The sequence below is a fragment of the Solanum lycopersicum genome, chromosome 10, assembly GCF_036512215.1.
Source record: "Solanum lycopersicum chromosome 10, SLM_r2.1".
Lineage (NCBI taxonomy): Eukaryota > Viridiplantae > Streptophyta > Magnoliopsida > Solanales > Solanaceae > Solanum > Solanum lycopersicum.
The window spans coordinates 20,291,450-20,309,973 of record NC_090809.1 but is presented as its reverse complement, the minus strand read 5'-3'; the positions used below and the strand labels follow the sequence as shown (position 1 = coordinate 20,309,973).

At 31.2% G+C, this 18,524-nt stretch overlaps 1 long non-coding RNA gene across 1 annotated transcript; it reads left to right on the top strand.

Moving 5' to 3' along the window:
- The first annotated feature begins 14,612 nt into the window (after positions 1-14,612).
- Positions 14,613-18,491, top strand: LOC138339082 (uncharacterized). Its single transcript, XR_011212123.1, has 2 exons — positions 14,613-14,705; positions 18,170-18,491. It is a non-coding gene; the product is annotated as an uncharacterized lncRNA (long non-coding RNA).
- The last annotated feature ends 33 nt before the right edge of the window (positions 18,492-18,524 follow it).

Below are 18,524 nucleotides of genomic sequence, written 5' to 3'. Positions count from 1 at the left end.
ATCCACCTAGATTCAATATGAATGTATATGACCTACCTTGGCAAGTAAGATACCCTCCTTTTATGTGTGAGGGGTTGACACCGGATTCCCTTTTAGCTCACATGGTCTATCTAAGTTATGGAGAAGTTTCCGGAAGGTTAAAAACACAAATGGAAGAAAGAAGATGAACACTATGTAACCTCCGAAAGTTCATGACTAGTCTAGAGACTCACATGATGAATTAAGATTTAAAATAATTTTTCTAAGACTAAATTAATGTATTGAAACTAAGTAGGAAGTATTATATCCAAAACGTCAAAGAAAGACCAAGACATCCGGAAACTAGCAAAATTGAACTAGTAGACGTCCCTATGATTTGTGAAGGCTTGGGGAGTGTCATATCAAGTCTAAGACTTGTAAAAAGTTTTAAATAGGTAAAATAATGTTTATATATTCCAAACATCCACTTACAATTCCCCAAGGACCACCCGAAGGGTCCTTGAGGAGGACCCAAATGTTGGCGAGGAGGTTGCCAAAGCAGCCTGCAGGGTAGGCCCTTTTTAATGGTTGCGGCGCGTCGCGCAGAAATCACTCGATAGTCCAAAATTACCTCGTGATGTGGGTATTTCACGAGGCTCACTACCTCAAACCGGATTTTAAAAAAAATTATAAGTGCCCCCGCGATGTGCAACCACTTCCCAGATCCGTTCGCATTTTTTAAAGTCAATTTGACTTGACAAAAACACCCGATTAAGTGAGGGGTATTTTGGATAATTTAGGGGATGACTATATATTTATTTAGGGTCAGTTTTAACTCATTATTAACCACCCATATAAATTCCCCAAATCACTCTCACTTCTTTCTAAATTCTCTCTCTACTCAACCACCATTGAAGAGCATTGGAAGCTTGGAGAAAAAGGCCAAGTTCTCAAATTTTCTTCAAATTCATGGAGTAAGACTTCATAAAGGTATGTATTCTTCAGTCTTGGGATTCCTTTCCCCAAGAGGTCCATTCAAAGTTGATTTCTAAATCACCCAATTTCAAGGGTTTTTCTCTACAAATGGGTTTTCTTCTAAACTTGAAATTGATGATTGATTATGACGAATATGATTACCTATGTACAATTAAGTGTATATTATTGAGTAATTGATTTTGATTAATTGGAATTTTGTGTGATCCATGTCCTTTCCCCAATTTCCCCAAATCTTAGATCTTGGTTGATAAATTGCTTGAAGATGATGAGGTTATGGGTTGATATATTTGTGTTGATGGTATGTTTTCTTCATGGACTGTTATGTAACATGATTTGATTGAGGTTTTTATCTAGTTCTTGAAGATAATATTAAAATGAACCCTTTTCCCTAACCCTAGTTATGAATTGGACTTGTAAATGATTAGGTGTTGTTGGGATTGACTATGTTATAGTATAATTCACTATATAATGATGATGGTGATTGAATTATTGGAAAATTGTGATGAATTGAGACTAATTTCTTAAATGAGGTTCTGGAAGCTATTGGTAAGACTTCTTGTGATTATGATTTCTTTACTTCAATAATGATGGTTTATTCTTGATGATGATATTCAACTGGAGTAAGATTATATCAATATATTAAGAAGATGACGGTATGATGATTATGATGCCATGTTATGAGTATGATGGATAGTGAGATCTTGATAGGGGTGTGATCATGCAATTTTCAATGTGACTCTATTCAGTGCCTTATTATGATATGATTATGATGTGATGATCTCACTAATGATGGTTGGTGATGAAAGGAGGTTCTCATCCTATACCTAATGAGATAATGATATGATTATACAAGGGTTTAGTCTCCTATGGGCTTTATTAAGAGTGATGATAAAGAATGACCTAAAAACATTTCAAAAAAGGACTTTAGCTTAGCACCTAGCGAACTAGATATGAGAGGTGTCCCTTCCCAATGTGAGAAGGTAGGTTCGCAATTGTTCTCATGAGATGGAGACTACAATGCAAATGTGCATAAAGAGGGTTTCTAGCATATCTCCTAGTTCCTTAACTATGTTGTCTCCATAGGAATACTAGCTAGTGGATCCATCTAGAATGCTATGTTCATGTTTTGATTCTACCTTGGGAAGTAGAGCACCTTCGTTCGGTATAGGGTTTCATGAAATTTGATTCCATGTTTAGCTCACATGGTCTATTGTAGGTTATGGTGATTGTTCCCAAAATTAAAATGAATGAATGATGTAATGAAGAAGGACACTAACTAGGGTGACTTAAGGGGTTCTACTTAGTATAGGTAGAGTTATGGGACTCTACCTATACATTGTACTAGTTGGCCTTGAGGGGAGTCCTAGGAGGTTGTTCTTGTGTTATTATGCACTAATAATATCATGAAATGTATATATGTTTATCTTTTGTGATATGGCTCTTACATGATATTGGTTACATTGATGAACATGGTATTTGTATAAGTTTCTCTATATGATGATGACTACATATGATTGTATGTATATGAAGGAAACATTACTTATGGTTCTTTTTCTTGTTTACTTGATTATGTGGGGTTATGGGGTTTCACATGAGCATCACACTTGTAGGCTTGGGATGAGATTGTTGGTAATGGTCATGTATGTTGATGATATGAACTAATGAACATGAAATGTTAAATTGACTTTTGATGATGTTGTCCTTCTTTATGGACATGTCTTATGTTGTTGTGATCCTTGACTTGTATATGCTCTTGTCTGTGCATTCAGGCTTTGAAAATAACTTAGTATGTTTCTAAAGAATTGGTCCCTTTTTGTGCATGTCTTCAAATGGTTTATTTGCATATATTCATACTTAGTACAAGTGGTTGTACTAACACATATTCTTTATGATTCTACAAAAATGTAGGTTCGGTCTGTTGAAGTGCCTTGAGGCCATTTGAAAGAAGACTTGGACATCTTTACCAAGTTTTTGGTGAGTGCTTAATGTTCGAGGATGGTGCCATTTTCTATCTTAATAGGATTGTTATGTCTAAATACATTTGTTTCTTTCCTTACTTATAGATACTATTGTTGTAATCCTATAATGGCACATTGTACTTGTGTATGGGATTATGCCCAACTTTGTAATACTATAAGGTGGTTTATATGTGAGACAAGATATTACACTCGTATATGATTTGCCTATGCTAAATGAGAAGTCTATGTAAACTCTTTATATGATATGTAAGAAGTCTAAGTATACTTCGGTATGTAAAAGTTTTAAGTTTTATGCATTTTTGACCTATGACATGTAATGATAAATGCTAAGGGATAGTCTAAGTCCTTTTCGAGGAAGAAGACACCTATTTTCATGACCCGCAAGTACACCTAGAAGTTAGGGAAACCCTTGGGTCGCAACACGGCGTACTCGACCTCTCGAAGGTCTTGTACAAGACACTTGACTTCGTTACATAACATCATGTATAAATGTAAGGAATTAAAAAATTTCTTTGAACGTAAACCAAAAGGTGTATCATAATAGCGGAAACATCTCTAATAAAATATTATCTCAAAAACCATCTAACTACTTAAGTTTGAGTTTGGTTCAGAATAAAGTGAAGTCTTTTATTTAAAAAGATTGGAGACTCATATAAAAATCTTCCCAAAGAAGTATAAAATGTTTCTCATATTTAAAAAGATTGGAGACTCAGATTTCCAAGAGACTTCGGGCTAGTTTTCAGAAAAGATTAATAGCTTTCTAAATGAAACAAATAGGGAAAATGAGATTTCCAAGATTGGATCTGAACTAAGTATTTGAGCACTAATTTCAAATCACAGAAGTAGTATGTTTTAATAACATAACAGTCAGTATATTTTGGGAGTAGTATCAAGCACCGAATTGGGGACGAGTATGAGTTTAGATAACTCACATCTCTATAAAAACATGTAGACTAGTGGGTCCATAGAAAAGGTTCATACTTTTTACATTAATCCTTTTGAAAGTAGACTAGTGGATCCATTAGGCAATTTAGGTCTTATACCTTTAGCCGAGTATAAGATGTGATGGTAGCGTGAGGCAGATCGATGTATCATCACTATACCTCTTAAGTGATGGTTGTCGGTTAGAGAAACTCCCACAGAATAGAAATGTATTTGTACATATACATCAAATAATTTGTGTTTTTACATACATCTCAGAGTTGATTGTATTGTTGGATACGTTCAGACTTTACAACATATTTTTAAACAACTCCCTTTATATTGCACTTTTTTTTAAATTGTTTTATATTGAAATGAGTCAATTATATTGAATTATGTTGCTCATGAGTTGAGCAGAGCCAAGGTAAGTGTTCCTTCTTACTCTTTTCAAGCTTAAATTATTTTAGCATTCCAACTCTCATACCGTACATTCAATGTACTGACGCCAGTTGACCTACATCGTATCATGATGCAAATGCAAGTAACAAGGATCAACATCCAATGCACCATTGATCCAGTTGAGTAATCTAGAGTCAATTGGTGAGCCTCCTTGTATTCCTGAAGACATATTTTATTGCTTTATAGTTAGTTCAATGGGATGTTCTGGTGTTTTTCCTAACATCCATATCTACCATTTTAGAGGTTTCTTATAGACAGTTAGTAGTTCTGTGGTCTTTGCATTATCTTTCTTATATTAAAGACTTGGGTTGCCATTTTGGCCAAGTTGAATGTTCTAAATCTTTAAAACATTCTCAATTATCTTATTATTCAGTTTAGTTCAATTTTTTGATCATTAAGTTATTGATTGTTGTCTTCCGCTGAGTTAAGTAAGTAAGGCCAAGGTCCGCTCGAGGCCAACAATGGTTATTGAGTGTTGGCCACGCCCAGGGTACAGACTCTAGGCGTGACATTTTCCCTTCTATTTTTAATGATTAAGATCGTAAAGATTATTGCACTTTTTTACATTTCCTTTATGTGATTTTTCTTTTATTTTGTACTTCATATGCTTTTTTGTCAAAATAATAACTTATGCTTTGTTGGAAGTCTGGTAAACTACTAACAAAGTATTTTGTGTCCAAATTATATAAAATTAATGTCATTGTTCCTCCTAAAGTGTCTAAACAAATGTCACTAATTGATTTGCGGCGAAACTTGATGAAGTGAACCACCCAGTGTGCAAGTATCATATTTCAGAAGTTAGAGGGAGTTTAAACAATTTCAAGTTTTTGGCGATTATAAAAAGATGAGTTAAATTCTATGATAGTTATCCACTATTAAACAAACGCCATAAGAAATAATAAATAATAGGGTAATATTATATTTACATTTCATATATATTTTGAGCTTTAGATAATGTATTAAATATAAAAAAGTATATAATATTAAGGTGAAATAGACATAAATATATAAATAATTCATTGCTTTTTAAATTAAAAATGTACTGTTTGACATTTATTTTACTTTTTAATATAATGGACAAGTAAAGATAGACGAAAAAATAATTAATATCTTATTATTTTATACAATTGCGTGAAGCGCGAATAAGTTCTCTAATTTTGTATAATTAAATATTTATTCAATTATTTCTCGTTGAGTCAGCATGTGCTTACCTCCACTGAACTTGTTCAAAAGAAAAAAGAAAAATTTGGAAAAAATCACTCGAGCTGTACCCAACAGATTGATTTTCACGTTCGTTTGATATGAAAAAATTTAATGGCATGTGAAGTCATCAGAAACTTTTGTCTTATTATTGATGTCACATCAAATATGAAGAATAAGTTTAAGGCAAGAGTACAGATAATAAAATATTATTTTCCACATCTAACTCTAACTTGTTTTTTTCCTAGCAGTGATAAAGTGCCAATATTCTCCCTTTCCTTTTCTGTTTTATTTTATTTAGCACAAAAATAAATTAAAAAGGTAGAATGGTTTAAATAAATTTGAAGTCATATAATTGGTAGTTACACGTAAATTTCGTCTATGTTTGATAACTCTAAAACACAGACACCACTAATTTATTTTGTGTAGTCGCATGCAAATTACTTTCTTCGTTCATATTTACTTGTTATTTTTTATTAAAATATATTTTTATTTTTATTTGTCAGTTTTGACGTATAAAAACAGTTATATTTATATCCTCAACATTCAATACTTGTTTTTAAAATCATTTTTTATGACTTAATACTAAACATCATGTAATATGAATATTTTGATAAAATCAATAATTATCTTTTTAATAGGCCAGTCAAGTCAAAACCATTTGATGTCTAAGCAAAGCCCCATGCCAAAACATGATTACACAACATATATGTAAGGACGTATACCTAACCAAATATGTGTGTGGTCTACTTTTTGTAAGCGTACACAAGTTTCTTTTATAATAATTAATATCGTACCATATAAATTAAGTGTCTTCATTTTATTTAGCTAGCCAATAAACTAATATTAACACCAAGATTTTGATTAGACAAGTGCAATTTTGCTAAATGTCAATAGGCAATGAGACCTAACCATCTGGCAAATGAATATTTTTATCATGTATTTAAATATTTAATTAATTAAAATCGTAATTTAAATGTCTAAATATAATATCTATGATAAATTTAAAGTTATTGATATGTTATAAGAAGAAGCCAAAATGGAACTTGTGAAGTGCATAAATTCCATCACATAACCAGCATATCCTCTTCTCCTAATTAATATGATCAATTAATATTGGAGTGCCCACATTTTTCTTTTCAATCTTTTACTTTACACAAAAAAAAAGTATTAGTATAAAGTTAGTGGCATGCGCCCTGTAGAAATGATCAGTATTTCATAAGAACTCCATGGAAGGAGCTCTGAATTTCTGGAGAAGAAGAACAAAAGTGAAAACTGTGTTTTGCAGAATGAAAAAAATTTCATTGAGCTGATCTTTGTACATTTATACAGCTAAGTTGTAACAGAATAAGAATCTAACTAACTGAAAAATAACAAACTAACTAACTAACTGAAGGATTAACTAATTTAACAGAATGTTAAATACATGATCTTAACACCCCCCACAAGTTGGCAGTGATGTAGTTACTGACAACTTGCGCAAGATATTAGAATGACTAGGTCCATTCAAAGCTTTGGTTAGAATATCAGCCATTTGTTCTGAAGTGGAGACATGATGAAGAGTAATGAGCCCTTCTTGCAATTTGTTTCTCACGAAATAGCAATCAACCTCAATGTGTTTGGTGCGTTCATGGAATACTGGGTTCTTTGCTATATGGATTGCTGCCTGGCTATCACAGAAAACTGAGATAGGTAACTTACAAGACTCAGTAAGCTCACCCAATAATCTTTCCAACCAAACCAATTCTCCAACTACCTTCTTGATTGCTCTGTATTCTGCTTCCGCTGATGACAAAGATATTGTTGTCTGTTTCTTTGATTTCCAGCCGATAGGACTATCCCCTAGAAACTCTATATATCCACTTAAAGATTCCCTAGAATCAGAACATGCTGCCCAGTCAGAGTCACAATATGCAGTAATTGTACAATCTGCATGTTTGGTCATGAAAATCCCTTGGCTCAAGTCATTATTCAAGTATCTCAATACATGAAAGGCTGCCTTAAGATGTGGTTCTCTAGGTGCCTGCAAAAATTGGCTGAGATGTTGAACACTATATGTGATGTCTATTCTTGTATTTATAAGAAAATTCAATTTTCCTACCAACTTTCTATAGTAAGTTGGATCAGTAAGCAGTGTTCCTTCAGTTGAACTCAATTTCACAGAGGGATCAAGTGGTGATGATGTTGTGCTATAGTTTGAGCAACCAAACTCCTTGATAAAATCAGTAGAAAACTTCTTCTGAGAAATTAAAACACCATTGTCCTTGTATAGAATTTCTAGGCCTGGAAAATAATGCAATTTTCACAAAACTTTCATCTTGAACTGATCATGTAGATGTGCCTTTAAAGACTAAATTTCTGCCAAATCTGTTCCTGTCAAAATAATGTCATCAACATATATAGCTACAAAAACTACAGATATTCCAACTTTTCTGTGGAAGAGAGAATAGTCAATGTCAGAGTGTGAATATCCTCTTGAGCAAAGTGTTGTGGCTAATTTTTCATACCACTGTTTGTTGGCCTGTTTTAATCCATATAGAGACTTTCTCAACTTACATACCATTCTTCTATAATCAACTAGAAGGCCTTGTGGTAGTTGCATATAGACCTCTTCATGTACATCACCATGAAGAAAGGCATTGTTAACATCTAGTTGAAATAAATTCCAACCTTTCTTGACAGCCATACCAATTAAGGTCCTTACAGTGGTCATCTTTACCACAGGTCAGAAAGTCTCATTATAATCAACACCTGCTTGTTGTGTATAACCTTTGACAACTAATCTTGCTTTAAACCTCTCCACTGTACCATCAGCTCTGTGCTTGATCTTGTAAACCCACCTGCAACCTATTGGTTTCTTTCCTGCAGGTAGTGATACTAAATCCCAGGTGTTATTATCATATAAGGCTTTAAATTCTGATGTCATGGCTGCTTGCTATGCAGGATCCAAGGATGCCTCCTCATAAGAAAATGGTTCAATGTCATGAGAAATGTGTTGCATTAGTTGCTGACTATCCGGGCAAAAAGAGGTGAGGTAAATATGGTTAGAATTATGATGACTGGTGTGTGGAGTAGGGGTTGAAAGGCATGAATGTGATGAAGGCAATTTTTAAGCATATTCACTTAGATATTTTGGAACAGTGTGTGTCCTAGTTGATCTCCTAAGAACTGGTTCATTTTGTGTTTCAGTTGGTACTGTAGGAGCAGAAACAGTTTGGGTAGTGGTTGGTTCAGTGTGCATTTTGTTGGTGAAACAATAGGGGTTTGAATGTTATCTCCAACAATATTATCAAGTACAAAGGGTGAAGAAACAGAATAATCAGTGTTAGTGACTTCCTTGGTGATATCCTTATCCAACATATTCAACATTGTAAAATTATTTCTCAGATTTTTCAAGACAGAACTGAATTTAGAATCAGGAAACACATCAGCAAAAGGAAATATATTCTCATGAAATGTGACATCTCTAGAAATGTGTATCTTTTTAGACTCCAAGTCGAGAACCTTGTAACCTTTTGTGTTGAAAGGATATCCAATGAAAAGGTGAGGGGTTGATCTTGGTTCAAACTTGTCTTTATGTGTTTTGAGGGTGGGAAAACATAAACATCCAAATGACCTGAGGTGTGAGTATGAAGGTTACTTGTCATACAGTATTTCAAAAGGTGTTTTGTTGTTTAAGATTATGGAAGGAAGTCTATTGATCAAGTATGTTTAAGTAAGGACACATTCCCCCCAATATTGTAAATGAAGTTTTGAGTGGTATAACAAAGCTCTGGCAGTTTCAAGAAAATACTTATGTTTTCTTTCTATAACACCATTTTGTTGTGGTGTGTAAGGACAGGTTCTTTGATGAATGATTCCTTTATTCTGGAGAAAATCAGAGGTTTCTTTATTTGTGAATTCTAAACCATTATTAGTTCTGATGGATTTTACTGTGGTTTTGAATTGGTTTTCTATTAGGCAAATCAAGGATTTTATGGTTTGTAGTGAATTGCTTTTGCAACTGGGCAATTGAGTCCATGTTGATCTACTAAAATCATCAACCATGGTTAAGAAGTATTTTTGATTTGTATGTGTTGGTGTATTATATGGTCCCGACAGATCAATGTAAAGCAATTCAAAAACTCTTGTGGATTGTATTGTCTTTTTGGTAGGAAAAGGAATTCTTGCTTATCTTGCCATTGGACAAATAATGCAAGTAAAAGGTTGTTTTGGGGCAAAGGAAACAGGTATAGTAGAGATAGCCTTCATTTTTCCAAAAGATACATGGCCTAGCCTTGCATGCCACAAATGATCCACATTTCCATGAGACATACATGATTTGTGAAAACTAACAGGACACAAATTACTAACAGATTGTTGTGGAGTCCAACAAATGTCTTTATTATTTTTATGAAGAGATTTTACAGAACAAATACAAGTGAAAGGCTTATGTGATACAGGATATGAAGAAGAAGAAGATGGAACTGAAGCAAGTGAGGAAGAACCAGATGAATTCCTGCAGTTTGGACACCTTGAACAAGTGAAGTGTAGGCCATCCTTTGCACTACCAATCTCCAGAGGGATCTTCAGCGAAGGGCCCTGCATAATACATGATGAATTGGTGAAACTAATGATAGCTTTGAGTTGTGAAGTCAGACACTGAACAGAAATTAAATTGAATTTAAAACTAGGTACAAATAGCACTTGATATAGAGTCAATGTTGAATTTAGATAGGCATCACCAATTTCAGTCACTTTCACTTTATATCCATTTGGTAGTGTAACTAAGAATGGATAGGCCAAGGGTCTGATTTTAGTAAGTAAGGCTTTCTTATATGTCATGTGGTTTGTGGCTCCTGAGTCTATAATCCATGAGGCAGCAGGTGATACAACACATTTACAGGACATTTTACCAAAATCACTTATAGAGGAATGACAAGCTAAGATACTTGCACGGTTCACAGCTCCTTGTTCATGTGTAAATCCATCTGCAGAATTTTTGTGTCCATCACTTGTGGCTTCTCCATGAACATGAATGTTTCCCAACAAACTAAGCAACTGATTATACTGATCATATGTAAAGCTATAAGTCAAATTGTTCCCTTGTTCTTCATACTTCTCAGAAGCTGTACTTCCTGAATTACCATGAACATTTGCTGCAAATCCTAAATTTCTCCCCTTAGTAAACTTGAAATCTTGAGGAAAACCATGTAACCTATAACATTTTTCTTCAATGTGTCCTGATTTCTTACAATAGTCACAAAACAAATTTGACTTATAGGATTTTGATGGATATGTTCTGAATGAATTTCCTGAATTACTAGATGAACCTACTTGTATAGTAATCAGAAGATGAATTGTTGGTAGGATTATTTTGCTTGTACACACCTTTACCCCCTCTTCTACTTGGAACAAAACTTATTCTGAAAGTGTTAGTGTTTTTGCCTGCATTAGATTGCCTAGAATCTGAGCTGCTGTTTGTAGATGCACTCAGTGATGTGGAATCCAGATGAACTCGAGAATGTGGTTTGATTTCTCTTTGTTTTTCTTCCTGAACTAAGATGGAGAAAGTCTGTGCCATGGTGGGTAGAGGATTCATCATCAAAATGCTTTCTCGCACAATTGTGTAGACTTCATTTAGGCCCATTAAGAATTGAATAAGTCGTCTATCTTGTTCTGCCTTGTGCAGCTTATTCTTACCCCCACAAGTACATAAACAAGTGCACTGTGTGGTATCCAAAGTAGCTAATTCCTCCCATAACCTCTTGATGTTGGTGTAATACCTGTAACATCAAGGTTCCCTTGAGTAAGACTACTAAGTTCCTGTTGAATTTGATACAATTTCGCACCATTTGCTTAATCATATCGATCTTCTAATTCATCCCATAACTCCTTTGCACTATTTAAATATTGTAGGATATCAGCTAGATCCTTTGAAAGAGAATTAAGAATTTAGGAGGTTTACCATATTGTTACAGCGCTCCCATTGATCATACATAGGCGAAGTAGGAGCTGGTTTCTTAATCTTGCCATTGATGAATCCTGTTTTATTTTTCACCAAACGTGCTCTAAGAATTCCCCGTCGCCATGAACGATATCCAACACCATCAAACACGACTGGAGTCATTGATGATCCAGCATTCTCTGAAGGATGCACATAGAGAGCATTATTGGAATCATGAATCTGTGGTTGTTGAGTTTCAGCAGTCAAAGTTGGTTTATCTGTACCAATCGCCATGAATCAATAACCAGCAAGAAGAAGAACAAGTGAGATCTAAAAAAAATTGGAAATATCAGATTGATAATCAACACAGAAGAAGAACCCAAGGCTCTAATACCATGTAGAAATGATCAGTATTTCATAAGAACTCCATGGGAGGAGCTCTGAATTTCTGGAGAAGAAGAACAATTTCTGGAGAAGAAGAACAGAAGTGAAAACTGTGTTTTGCAGAATGAAAAAACTAACTTTCATTGAGCTGATCTTTGTTCATTTATACAGCTAAGTTGTAACAGAATAAGAATCTAACTAACTGAAAAATAACAAACTAACTAACTAACTGAAGGATTAACTAATTTAACCATCTTCATGACAAAAGGTGTACACGTTCGGCCTAACTCAAGGTAATGGGCCAAACCTAACGGAAACTACGAAAAAGATCTTAGAGCTAGTTGTCTCAATCATCCACAGCTCCGGGATTAATGTGCTCTTTTTTATGCTGGAGTCATAGCTTATCTAAATGTTAAAAACATGATCTTAACACGCCCAAAGTCATGACTCTGATAAAACAATGTCTCCCTTCTCTTTTTTAGTATTTAAGTTTTTGTCTGTAAAATATAGTGGGATGATTAGGTCTACCTCCTTCCGTAACCAATCACTTTCAAGAAAAAAAATTAAAAAAGAAAAAACAACAAATGATAAAAATCACGAAATACATATTGTGTGTATGAGCGTGTGGTAAAAAATAGTTTTAAATGTTATATTTGTAATCTTCAAACTAAACTAAGTTCATTAGAAAGAAATAACTCAAGCTTGGTTATGAACATAAATTTTGAATTGTGCCTAGTAACTAATAAATAATAGGATAGTGTAAGACTTAATTAATGTATAAAAATTAAACCTAAGATGATAACTTTTATATTTTCCATGATTAAGCAAACTTCTAGTATTGCTACATCTTCTGAACCTTTATCAAAATCCTGATACTTTAAAATATACAAATGTAGCAATGGATCGAAATAAGAAAAAGAAAAAAAGAGCTAACCATCACGTGGCAACCTCTAACTCTTGCCTTTCAATGATAACACAAACATGCACCAATAATTTGCCCATACTTAAGACAATATCTTGTGAAATACCTTTTTCTTTATCCAACGACTTCCTCATAGGTTATTTAATGATTATAATTTTACTATTTCTTACATTCTAATTCAAGTGAATGAATTTACAGCACGACGATTAAAATATTTAATTTTCATTCTAGATTCATCAAATATTCTCAAATAAAATTTACATATTTTTATAGCTTATAGTGGTTTGAAATATTTTAAAAGAAAAGTTGGGAAAATTATAGTCAAAAAGACGTATCGTCCCAAACGCCTTAACATAGAAAAGAAAAAGTATAGAGGGATTGTTTAATCTTACATGTCATTTTTATAATATAAAAAAGAAAAGAATAATTACTTCTTACCATGTTTTATCTTTAATATTAGTTAAATTTTTACCAAACATTTGCAAGACGTAATACCATAAACATCACTTAATAGAGATTACGGTAAAATAGTTATATCAAACATTTTTAAAATAAATATATCAAATTTAAATGTGACAAATAAAAATAAAAAAAAAAAAATATTTAACGATATGACAATAACAATAATAGAAAAGAACATATTTCTAATACATTGATATATATATATATATATATATATATATATATATATATATATATATCATAATCTCATGATAAAAAAACATTAAGGTGAAAAAGAAAAATGAATTCTCTATTTTTTCATAAATGGAAAGAATTGTGTGATGTAATTTGGTATTTGGAAAGATTCGATCGAGAACAAGATATTTGCTTTGAGTGCAAGATAAAAAATTATAGTTCCTACTTTCTTATGTTGCATTGTTATGTTTTGATTGAACTTGAAGATTCCTCCTTTAGAATAGTGCAAGTTATAAATGGTACATCGGTTAGTTGTGCATATTTTTTATGTTCTTGCATTGTGGATTGTTGGTTTGGAGTTTCTAACTTAATTTGGTGTTCAGATCGATATTATGGAACGAATGTTTTTAAGAGGTAGATAATGTAACACCCCTAAAATACATGAACAAGACATTAATTCATCGAAATAAGCAAGAATACTATATCTATATATATATATATAGATATAGATATATATATATATATATAGATATATATATATATATATATATATATATATTACTATTTCGACGGAAAATATCATTTACGAGGGTATATATATATTAAGAGAGAAGAGCTTCTGATTGTCCTCCTGTGTGCTTCAACAAGAGTAAAGTTTCTACACTAGCATTATTTTTGTAATAAAAAGAAGGGTCCACTTAAATAACTCTTATTCACATATTTATTCTATGGTTTTGATTTATTTGTCCTAACATTTTTAGTTTATATTTTTAATTACACAAATATATTACTATAAATTATAATAATTAATAATATACATATTTATTTATTTATTTTTACTTCAGTCAACTCAAATCTTCTCCAATTTTAATTTTTACAATACATAAAAAATCTATCACTATCACATAAATTGATAAAGAGACTACATATATTATTGAAAGTTACATTTTAAATAAATACTATAAATTACAATAATTAATGACCTTAAATATCTAAAAATCATATTAAAAATGATTGAATTTTCAAATTATGTGTATATCACATAAAAAAAATTAAAATTATGTTAATTAACAACTTTAAATATATATATATATATATATATCAAAAATCATATTTAATAATTAATTAACTTTTCAAATTTTATTTATATCACATAAATTAAGAACGAAAAATAACATATGCACAAGCTGTTGTAACTAGTATAAATATAAAAGGATAGGTATTGCCCAGTACTCAATAGTATAACAATCAATATTAAATCATCTCTTCCAAGTGAACAACATAGAATGTTAGACTCCATCTCCAAGTTCCTTGCAAGTTGCAAGTAAGCTCCTCATCCTTTCTCTGTAATTTACTCGATCTTGCACTCCACTTAACTATTTTTTCAAATTAATGGATTTTATATACTTTTGGAATTATAAGTCTACGTACAAGACTTACCAGCTTAAATATGGTTAAAATAACTTGTCTCTAGAATTATGGACTCTATTGTACCCTGAAATGAATGAGCATGAAGCTTCTCTTCCCAATTGAGAAAAATATACCTTGATAGTCCTTTATTATAAAAATTACAAAAAAAAAAGTTATGTGATCGATTTTTTATTTGGATTTAGCTTTTCTATTGTACACCCTTCATATTTATTTATATATATAATATTGTTGGACGTTATTACGAAAACTTAATATATTTATTTATCTCAACAAAATATTTTTAAGAAAATCATTTTGTATTAATGCATTGGTTATTCGAGGGCAATTAAACTTGTTAGTACTATATAATTTGGTTATTTCTCATCAGATATTTGTTTTGGTGATGAAATTTTGATATAATTTTTCAAATATTTTGAAATGACATTTTACTCGCTCACTCACCAAACTTAAATTTCTTTCAAATAAAATTAATTCATGTTCAAAAATTCAAATTATCAAGTTTTCACTTCAAAAATATACTTAGATAAGAAAATCCTGATGAGGAAATAATTAGGAGCCCGAAGCCTTAAAGGGCAAAAGAAATTGTCAAAAATTCTAAAGGGTTATATAAAAAAAATAACTAAAAAGGTAAAATCGCTATTGACGTTGCGATTTTGTTTTCACTCAACATTCAAAATCGCTGGCCTATCAGCAATGTCGGCAAAAAAAATTCCAAAGAAGATCGCTGCGTGGGCAGCGTTTTCTTAATTTTTATAAAATAAAATCGTTGTAACTGCAGCATTTTTATTGAATTTATTTTTGTTAATATCGCTACTTAAAAAAATGGATTTTTTTAATCACTTAGTGAAATCTTTACTAAAAATTGTAATGCAATTTATTTGATCAAAAACTGAGAAGAAAAATCTTCAACATATAATACGACTTCTTTTAGAAAATAGTAGGCAACGATATTTTTAAAAACATAAATTTACTAGAAGTTATTTGTTTAATTAAAAAGAAAAAACTTTTTTTAATAAAACGCTGATTTTAATTATTTTCAAAAAAAAAAATCACCAACATTAAATAATTTTTATAAAATAATTGACATCTTTATTTATGAAAAAAGTATTTACTTTAATAGCTACCAAGGCCATATTTTAAAAAAGAAAGAAAAAATATTTTCACAGATATCCCTACAGAGGTAGCGATATTCCAAAAAAATGTCATTCTTTTTTTAAAAAAGAAAAAAAATATCAACAAAAACTCTGGTAGGTCAGCGATTTGAGACTTAACGAAAAATAAAATCGTTGTGTCAATAGTGATTTTGCCCTTTTGGTTTTAAAAAAAATGATATACCCTTTTGGAATCTTTAGTAAATTTTTTTACCCTTTAGACTTCGGACTCAAATAATTAGCAGCCCAAGGACAAAAACAATAAGATTTTTTAAGAACAATTATTGTATTGATTACACAGAAAAGGGTCAAAATTACCCTTGAATAATAAGAAAAGGTCTAAAAATATTTTTCATTCATGTTTTGATTTTAAAATACTCTTTCATCACCTTTTTGGTTCGCATATACCATTCCATTCACCTTTTTGGCTCACTTATACCCTTTCATTCACCTTTTTTACGAGCTTATACCTTTATAACTAGTAACTAATTTTTATTTTATGTTTTAAAAGTATTTATTATTTGTTATTTTTTTATTAGATTAAACAAAAATCTCATCTCTATTAATTATTTCCCCACAACTTATTTAAATCAACAATATATATACAGCTTCAAGATCTTAAATTTTTTTTTAAAAAATCTAGTAATTTTTGTATTTTATCTAAAAAAAATTAAAAAAAAGTTTGTTTTAAATAATTAATATATTATGAAAATATTAATAGTGCCACAATATTTATCTTCCTTTTTAGAAAAATAAATAAATAGAAAAATTGTTATCTTAATTTTTTTGATAATTTGTGATAACTACTTTTTAAAGAAAAAGTCCCACATACAATTTTATTTAAAACATTAACTTATTAAAAAAACAGATGGATGGTCGTAGCTATAGGGAAAATTTAAGTAGGAAAATAGAGAAAAATGTGTGTAATGTACTTGTAGATAAAATAATATATTGTTATGAGTATGACATAATAATTTTTTATAAAATATTAATCATCTATATCATGTTAATAATCTTGATTTAATTAATTAAATATTATTCGTTGATTTTTTCTTTTGTCATAAGTCTTCAAATCCAAATAAAATATTGAGGAAATAGAGAGGAGTTGGATAAAAAAATCATAATATTTTTTATAAAAAAATTGGGGTCTAGAAGAAGTCTATTGCTATGATTTGGATAAATAATCTGATTGAGATGAACTTTTTATATTGTCCAATAGGAGGATGACAAATAATAAATACTTTTTAAAAATAAAGAATAAAGAGAGAATTGTTAGTTTTAAGGTAATTAGTGATTCAAAAAGGTGATGGAAGAATAACTTTTAGACCAAAAAATAGATAGAGGATATTTTAAATCTTTTTTCTTTTGATCCATTTGTTATGATCAAATTCACACACACACTTGATGAATTAAGAACACAAGAACTTTCAAGAGAAAGAGATGAGATATCTAGAGAGAGAAAAAGAGAAACCAAAATTTCGTGGTAACACCCTGTGAGTAAACTTTCACGGCGGTGGGTATATATATTAATAATTCAGAGTATTTTAGATTACAGAGAGTAAATGAAGAATAAATATTGCAGCCTAACACCATTTCCCTCGATTATATACTTAGTTCCATATTTTCTTTGAGAGTTGCTTTGCCTCATGTAAAAGATTTAATCTAACAAGTTGACTATGGATATTAGGTGCTAGTTTAATTAGGGAAGAAAATAAAAAGTGATTCTAAAAATCCACAAATCCACTAGTTACTTATGCCTATATATATTATAAACAATGATGCCGATATATATTTTAAATCAAATAATCCGTCTAGTTCATGTAAGTGAGTTGTTGAAATATATATATATACTAGGCAGTGATGTCCCGCGTAAGCACGGGCCCAACAAAAATTTTTGCGAGTTAATTTGCGCATGTACGTATCTATGGACTATGAATGACTTTTATGGGCTAAATTTTTGCGAGTTGATTACGCAAACAAACTTTATATAAATGGTTGTCAATCATTTGTTTGTAGTTGTGGCTACATTTACATAGGATGTTTACATCCTATACTATTTACATACTGCTACATTTTAGTTTCTTTTCAGTGTTAGTACCTAGAAAATGTACCTGCAGAAGAGGAAAAATGATTTTAGATTTAAAGTGGAATATTTATTTATGCAACTAAGTGCGTGCATTTATTCTCCACTCTTTATGAACTGTAGTACTACCTAAACAATTCAGTGGATCTTTCAGCGATGGGAGCAGCAGCAAGAAAAGAAGAAACTCAAAATGTGTACAAGTTGTTTTAGAAAAAAGTCTATGTTTTTACAGTCAACACCAATAGAACCCTTAAGTAAACTAGTAAGTTGGCTTAAGACATTGTTCAAAAGTCACGGATAATAAATTTAGAATTGTGAATTCACATACTTTAATTAGCTTGTCCGAGTTGTGGCAATGATGGTTGATTCATGTACAAACAACCTTCTGTAAGAGCAGAATACGATAACACAAATGATACAAGCCATAGATTATTGTTGATGTTGAGCACATGTTTCCAGTCTTCTCGAATAATGTTGT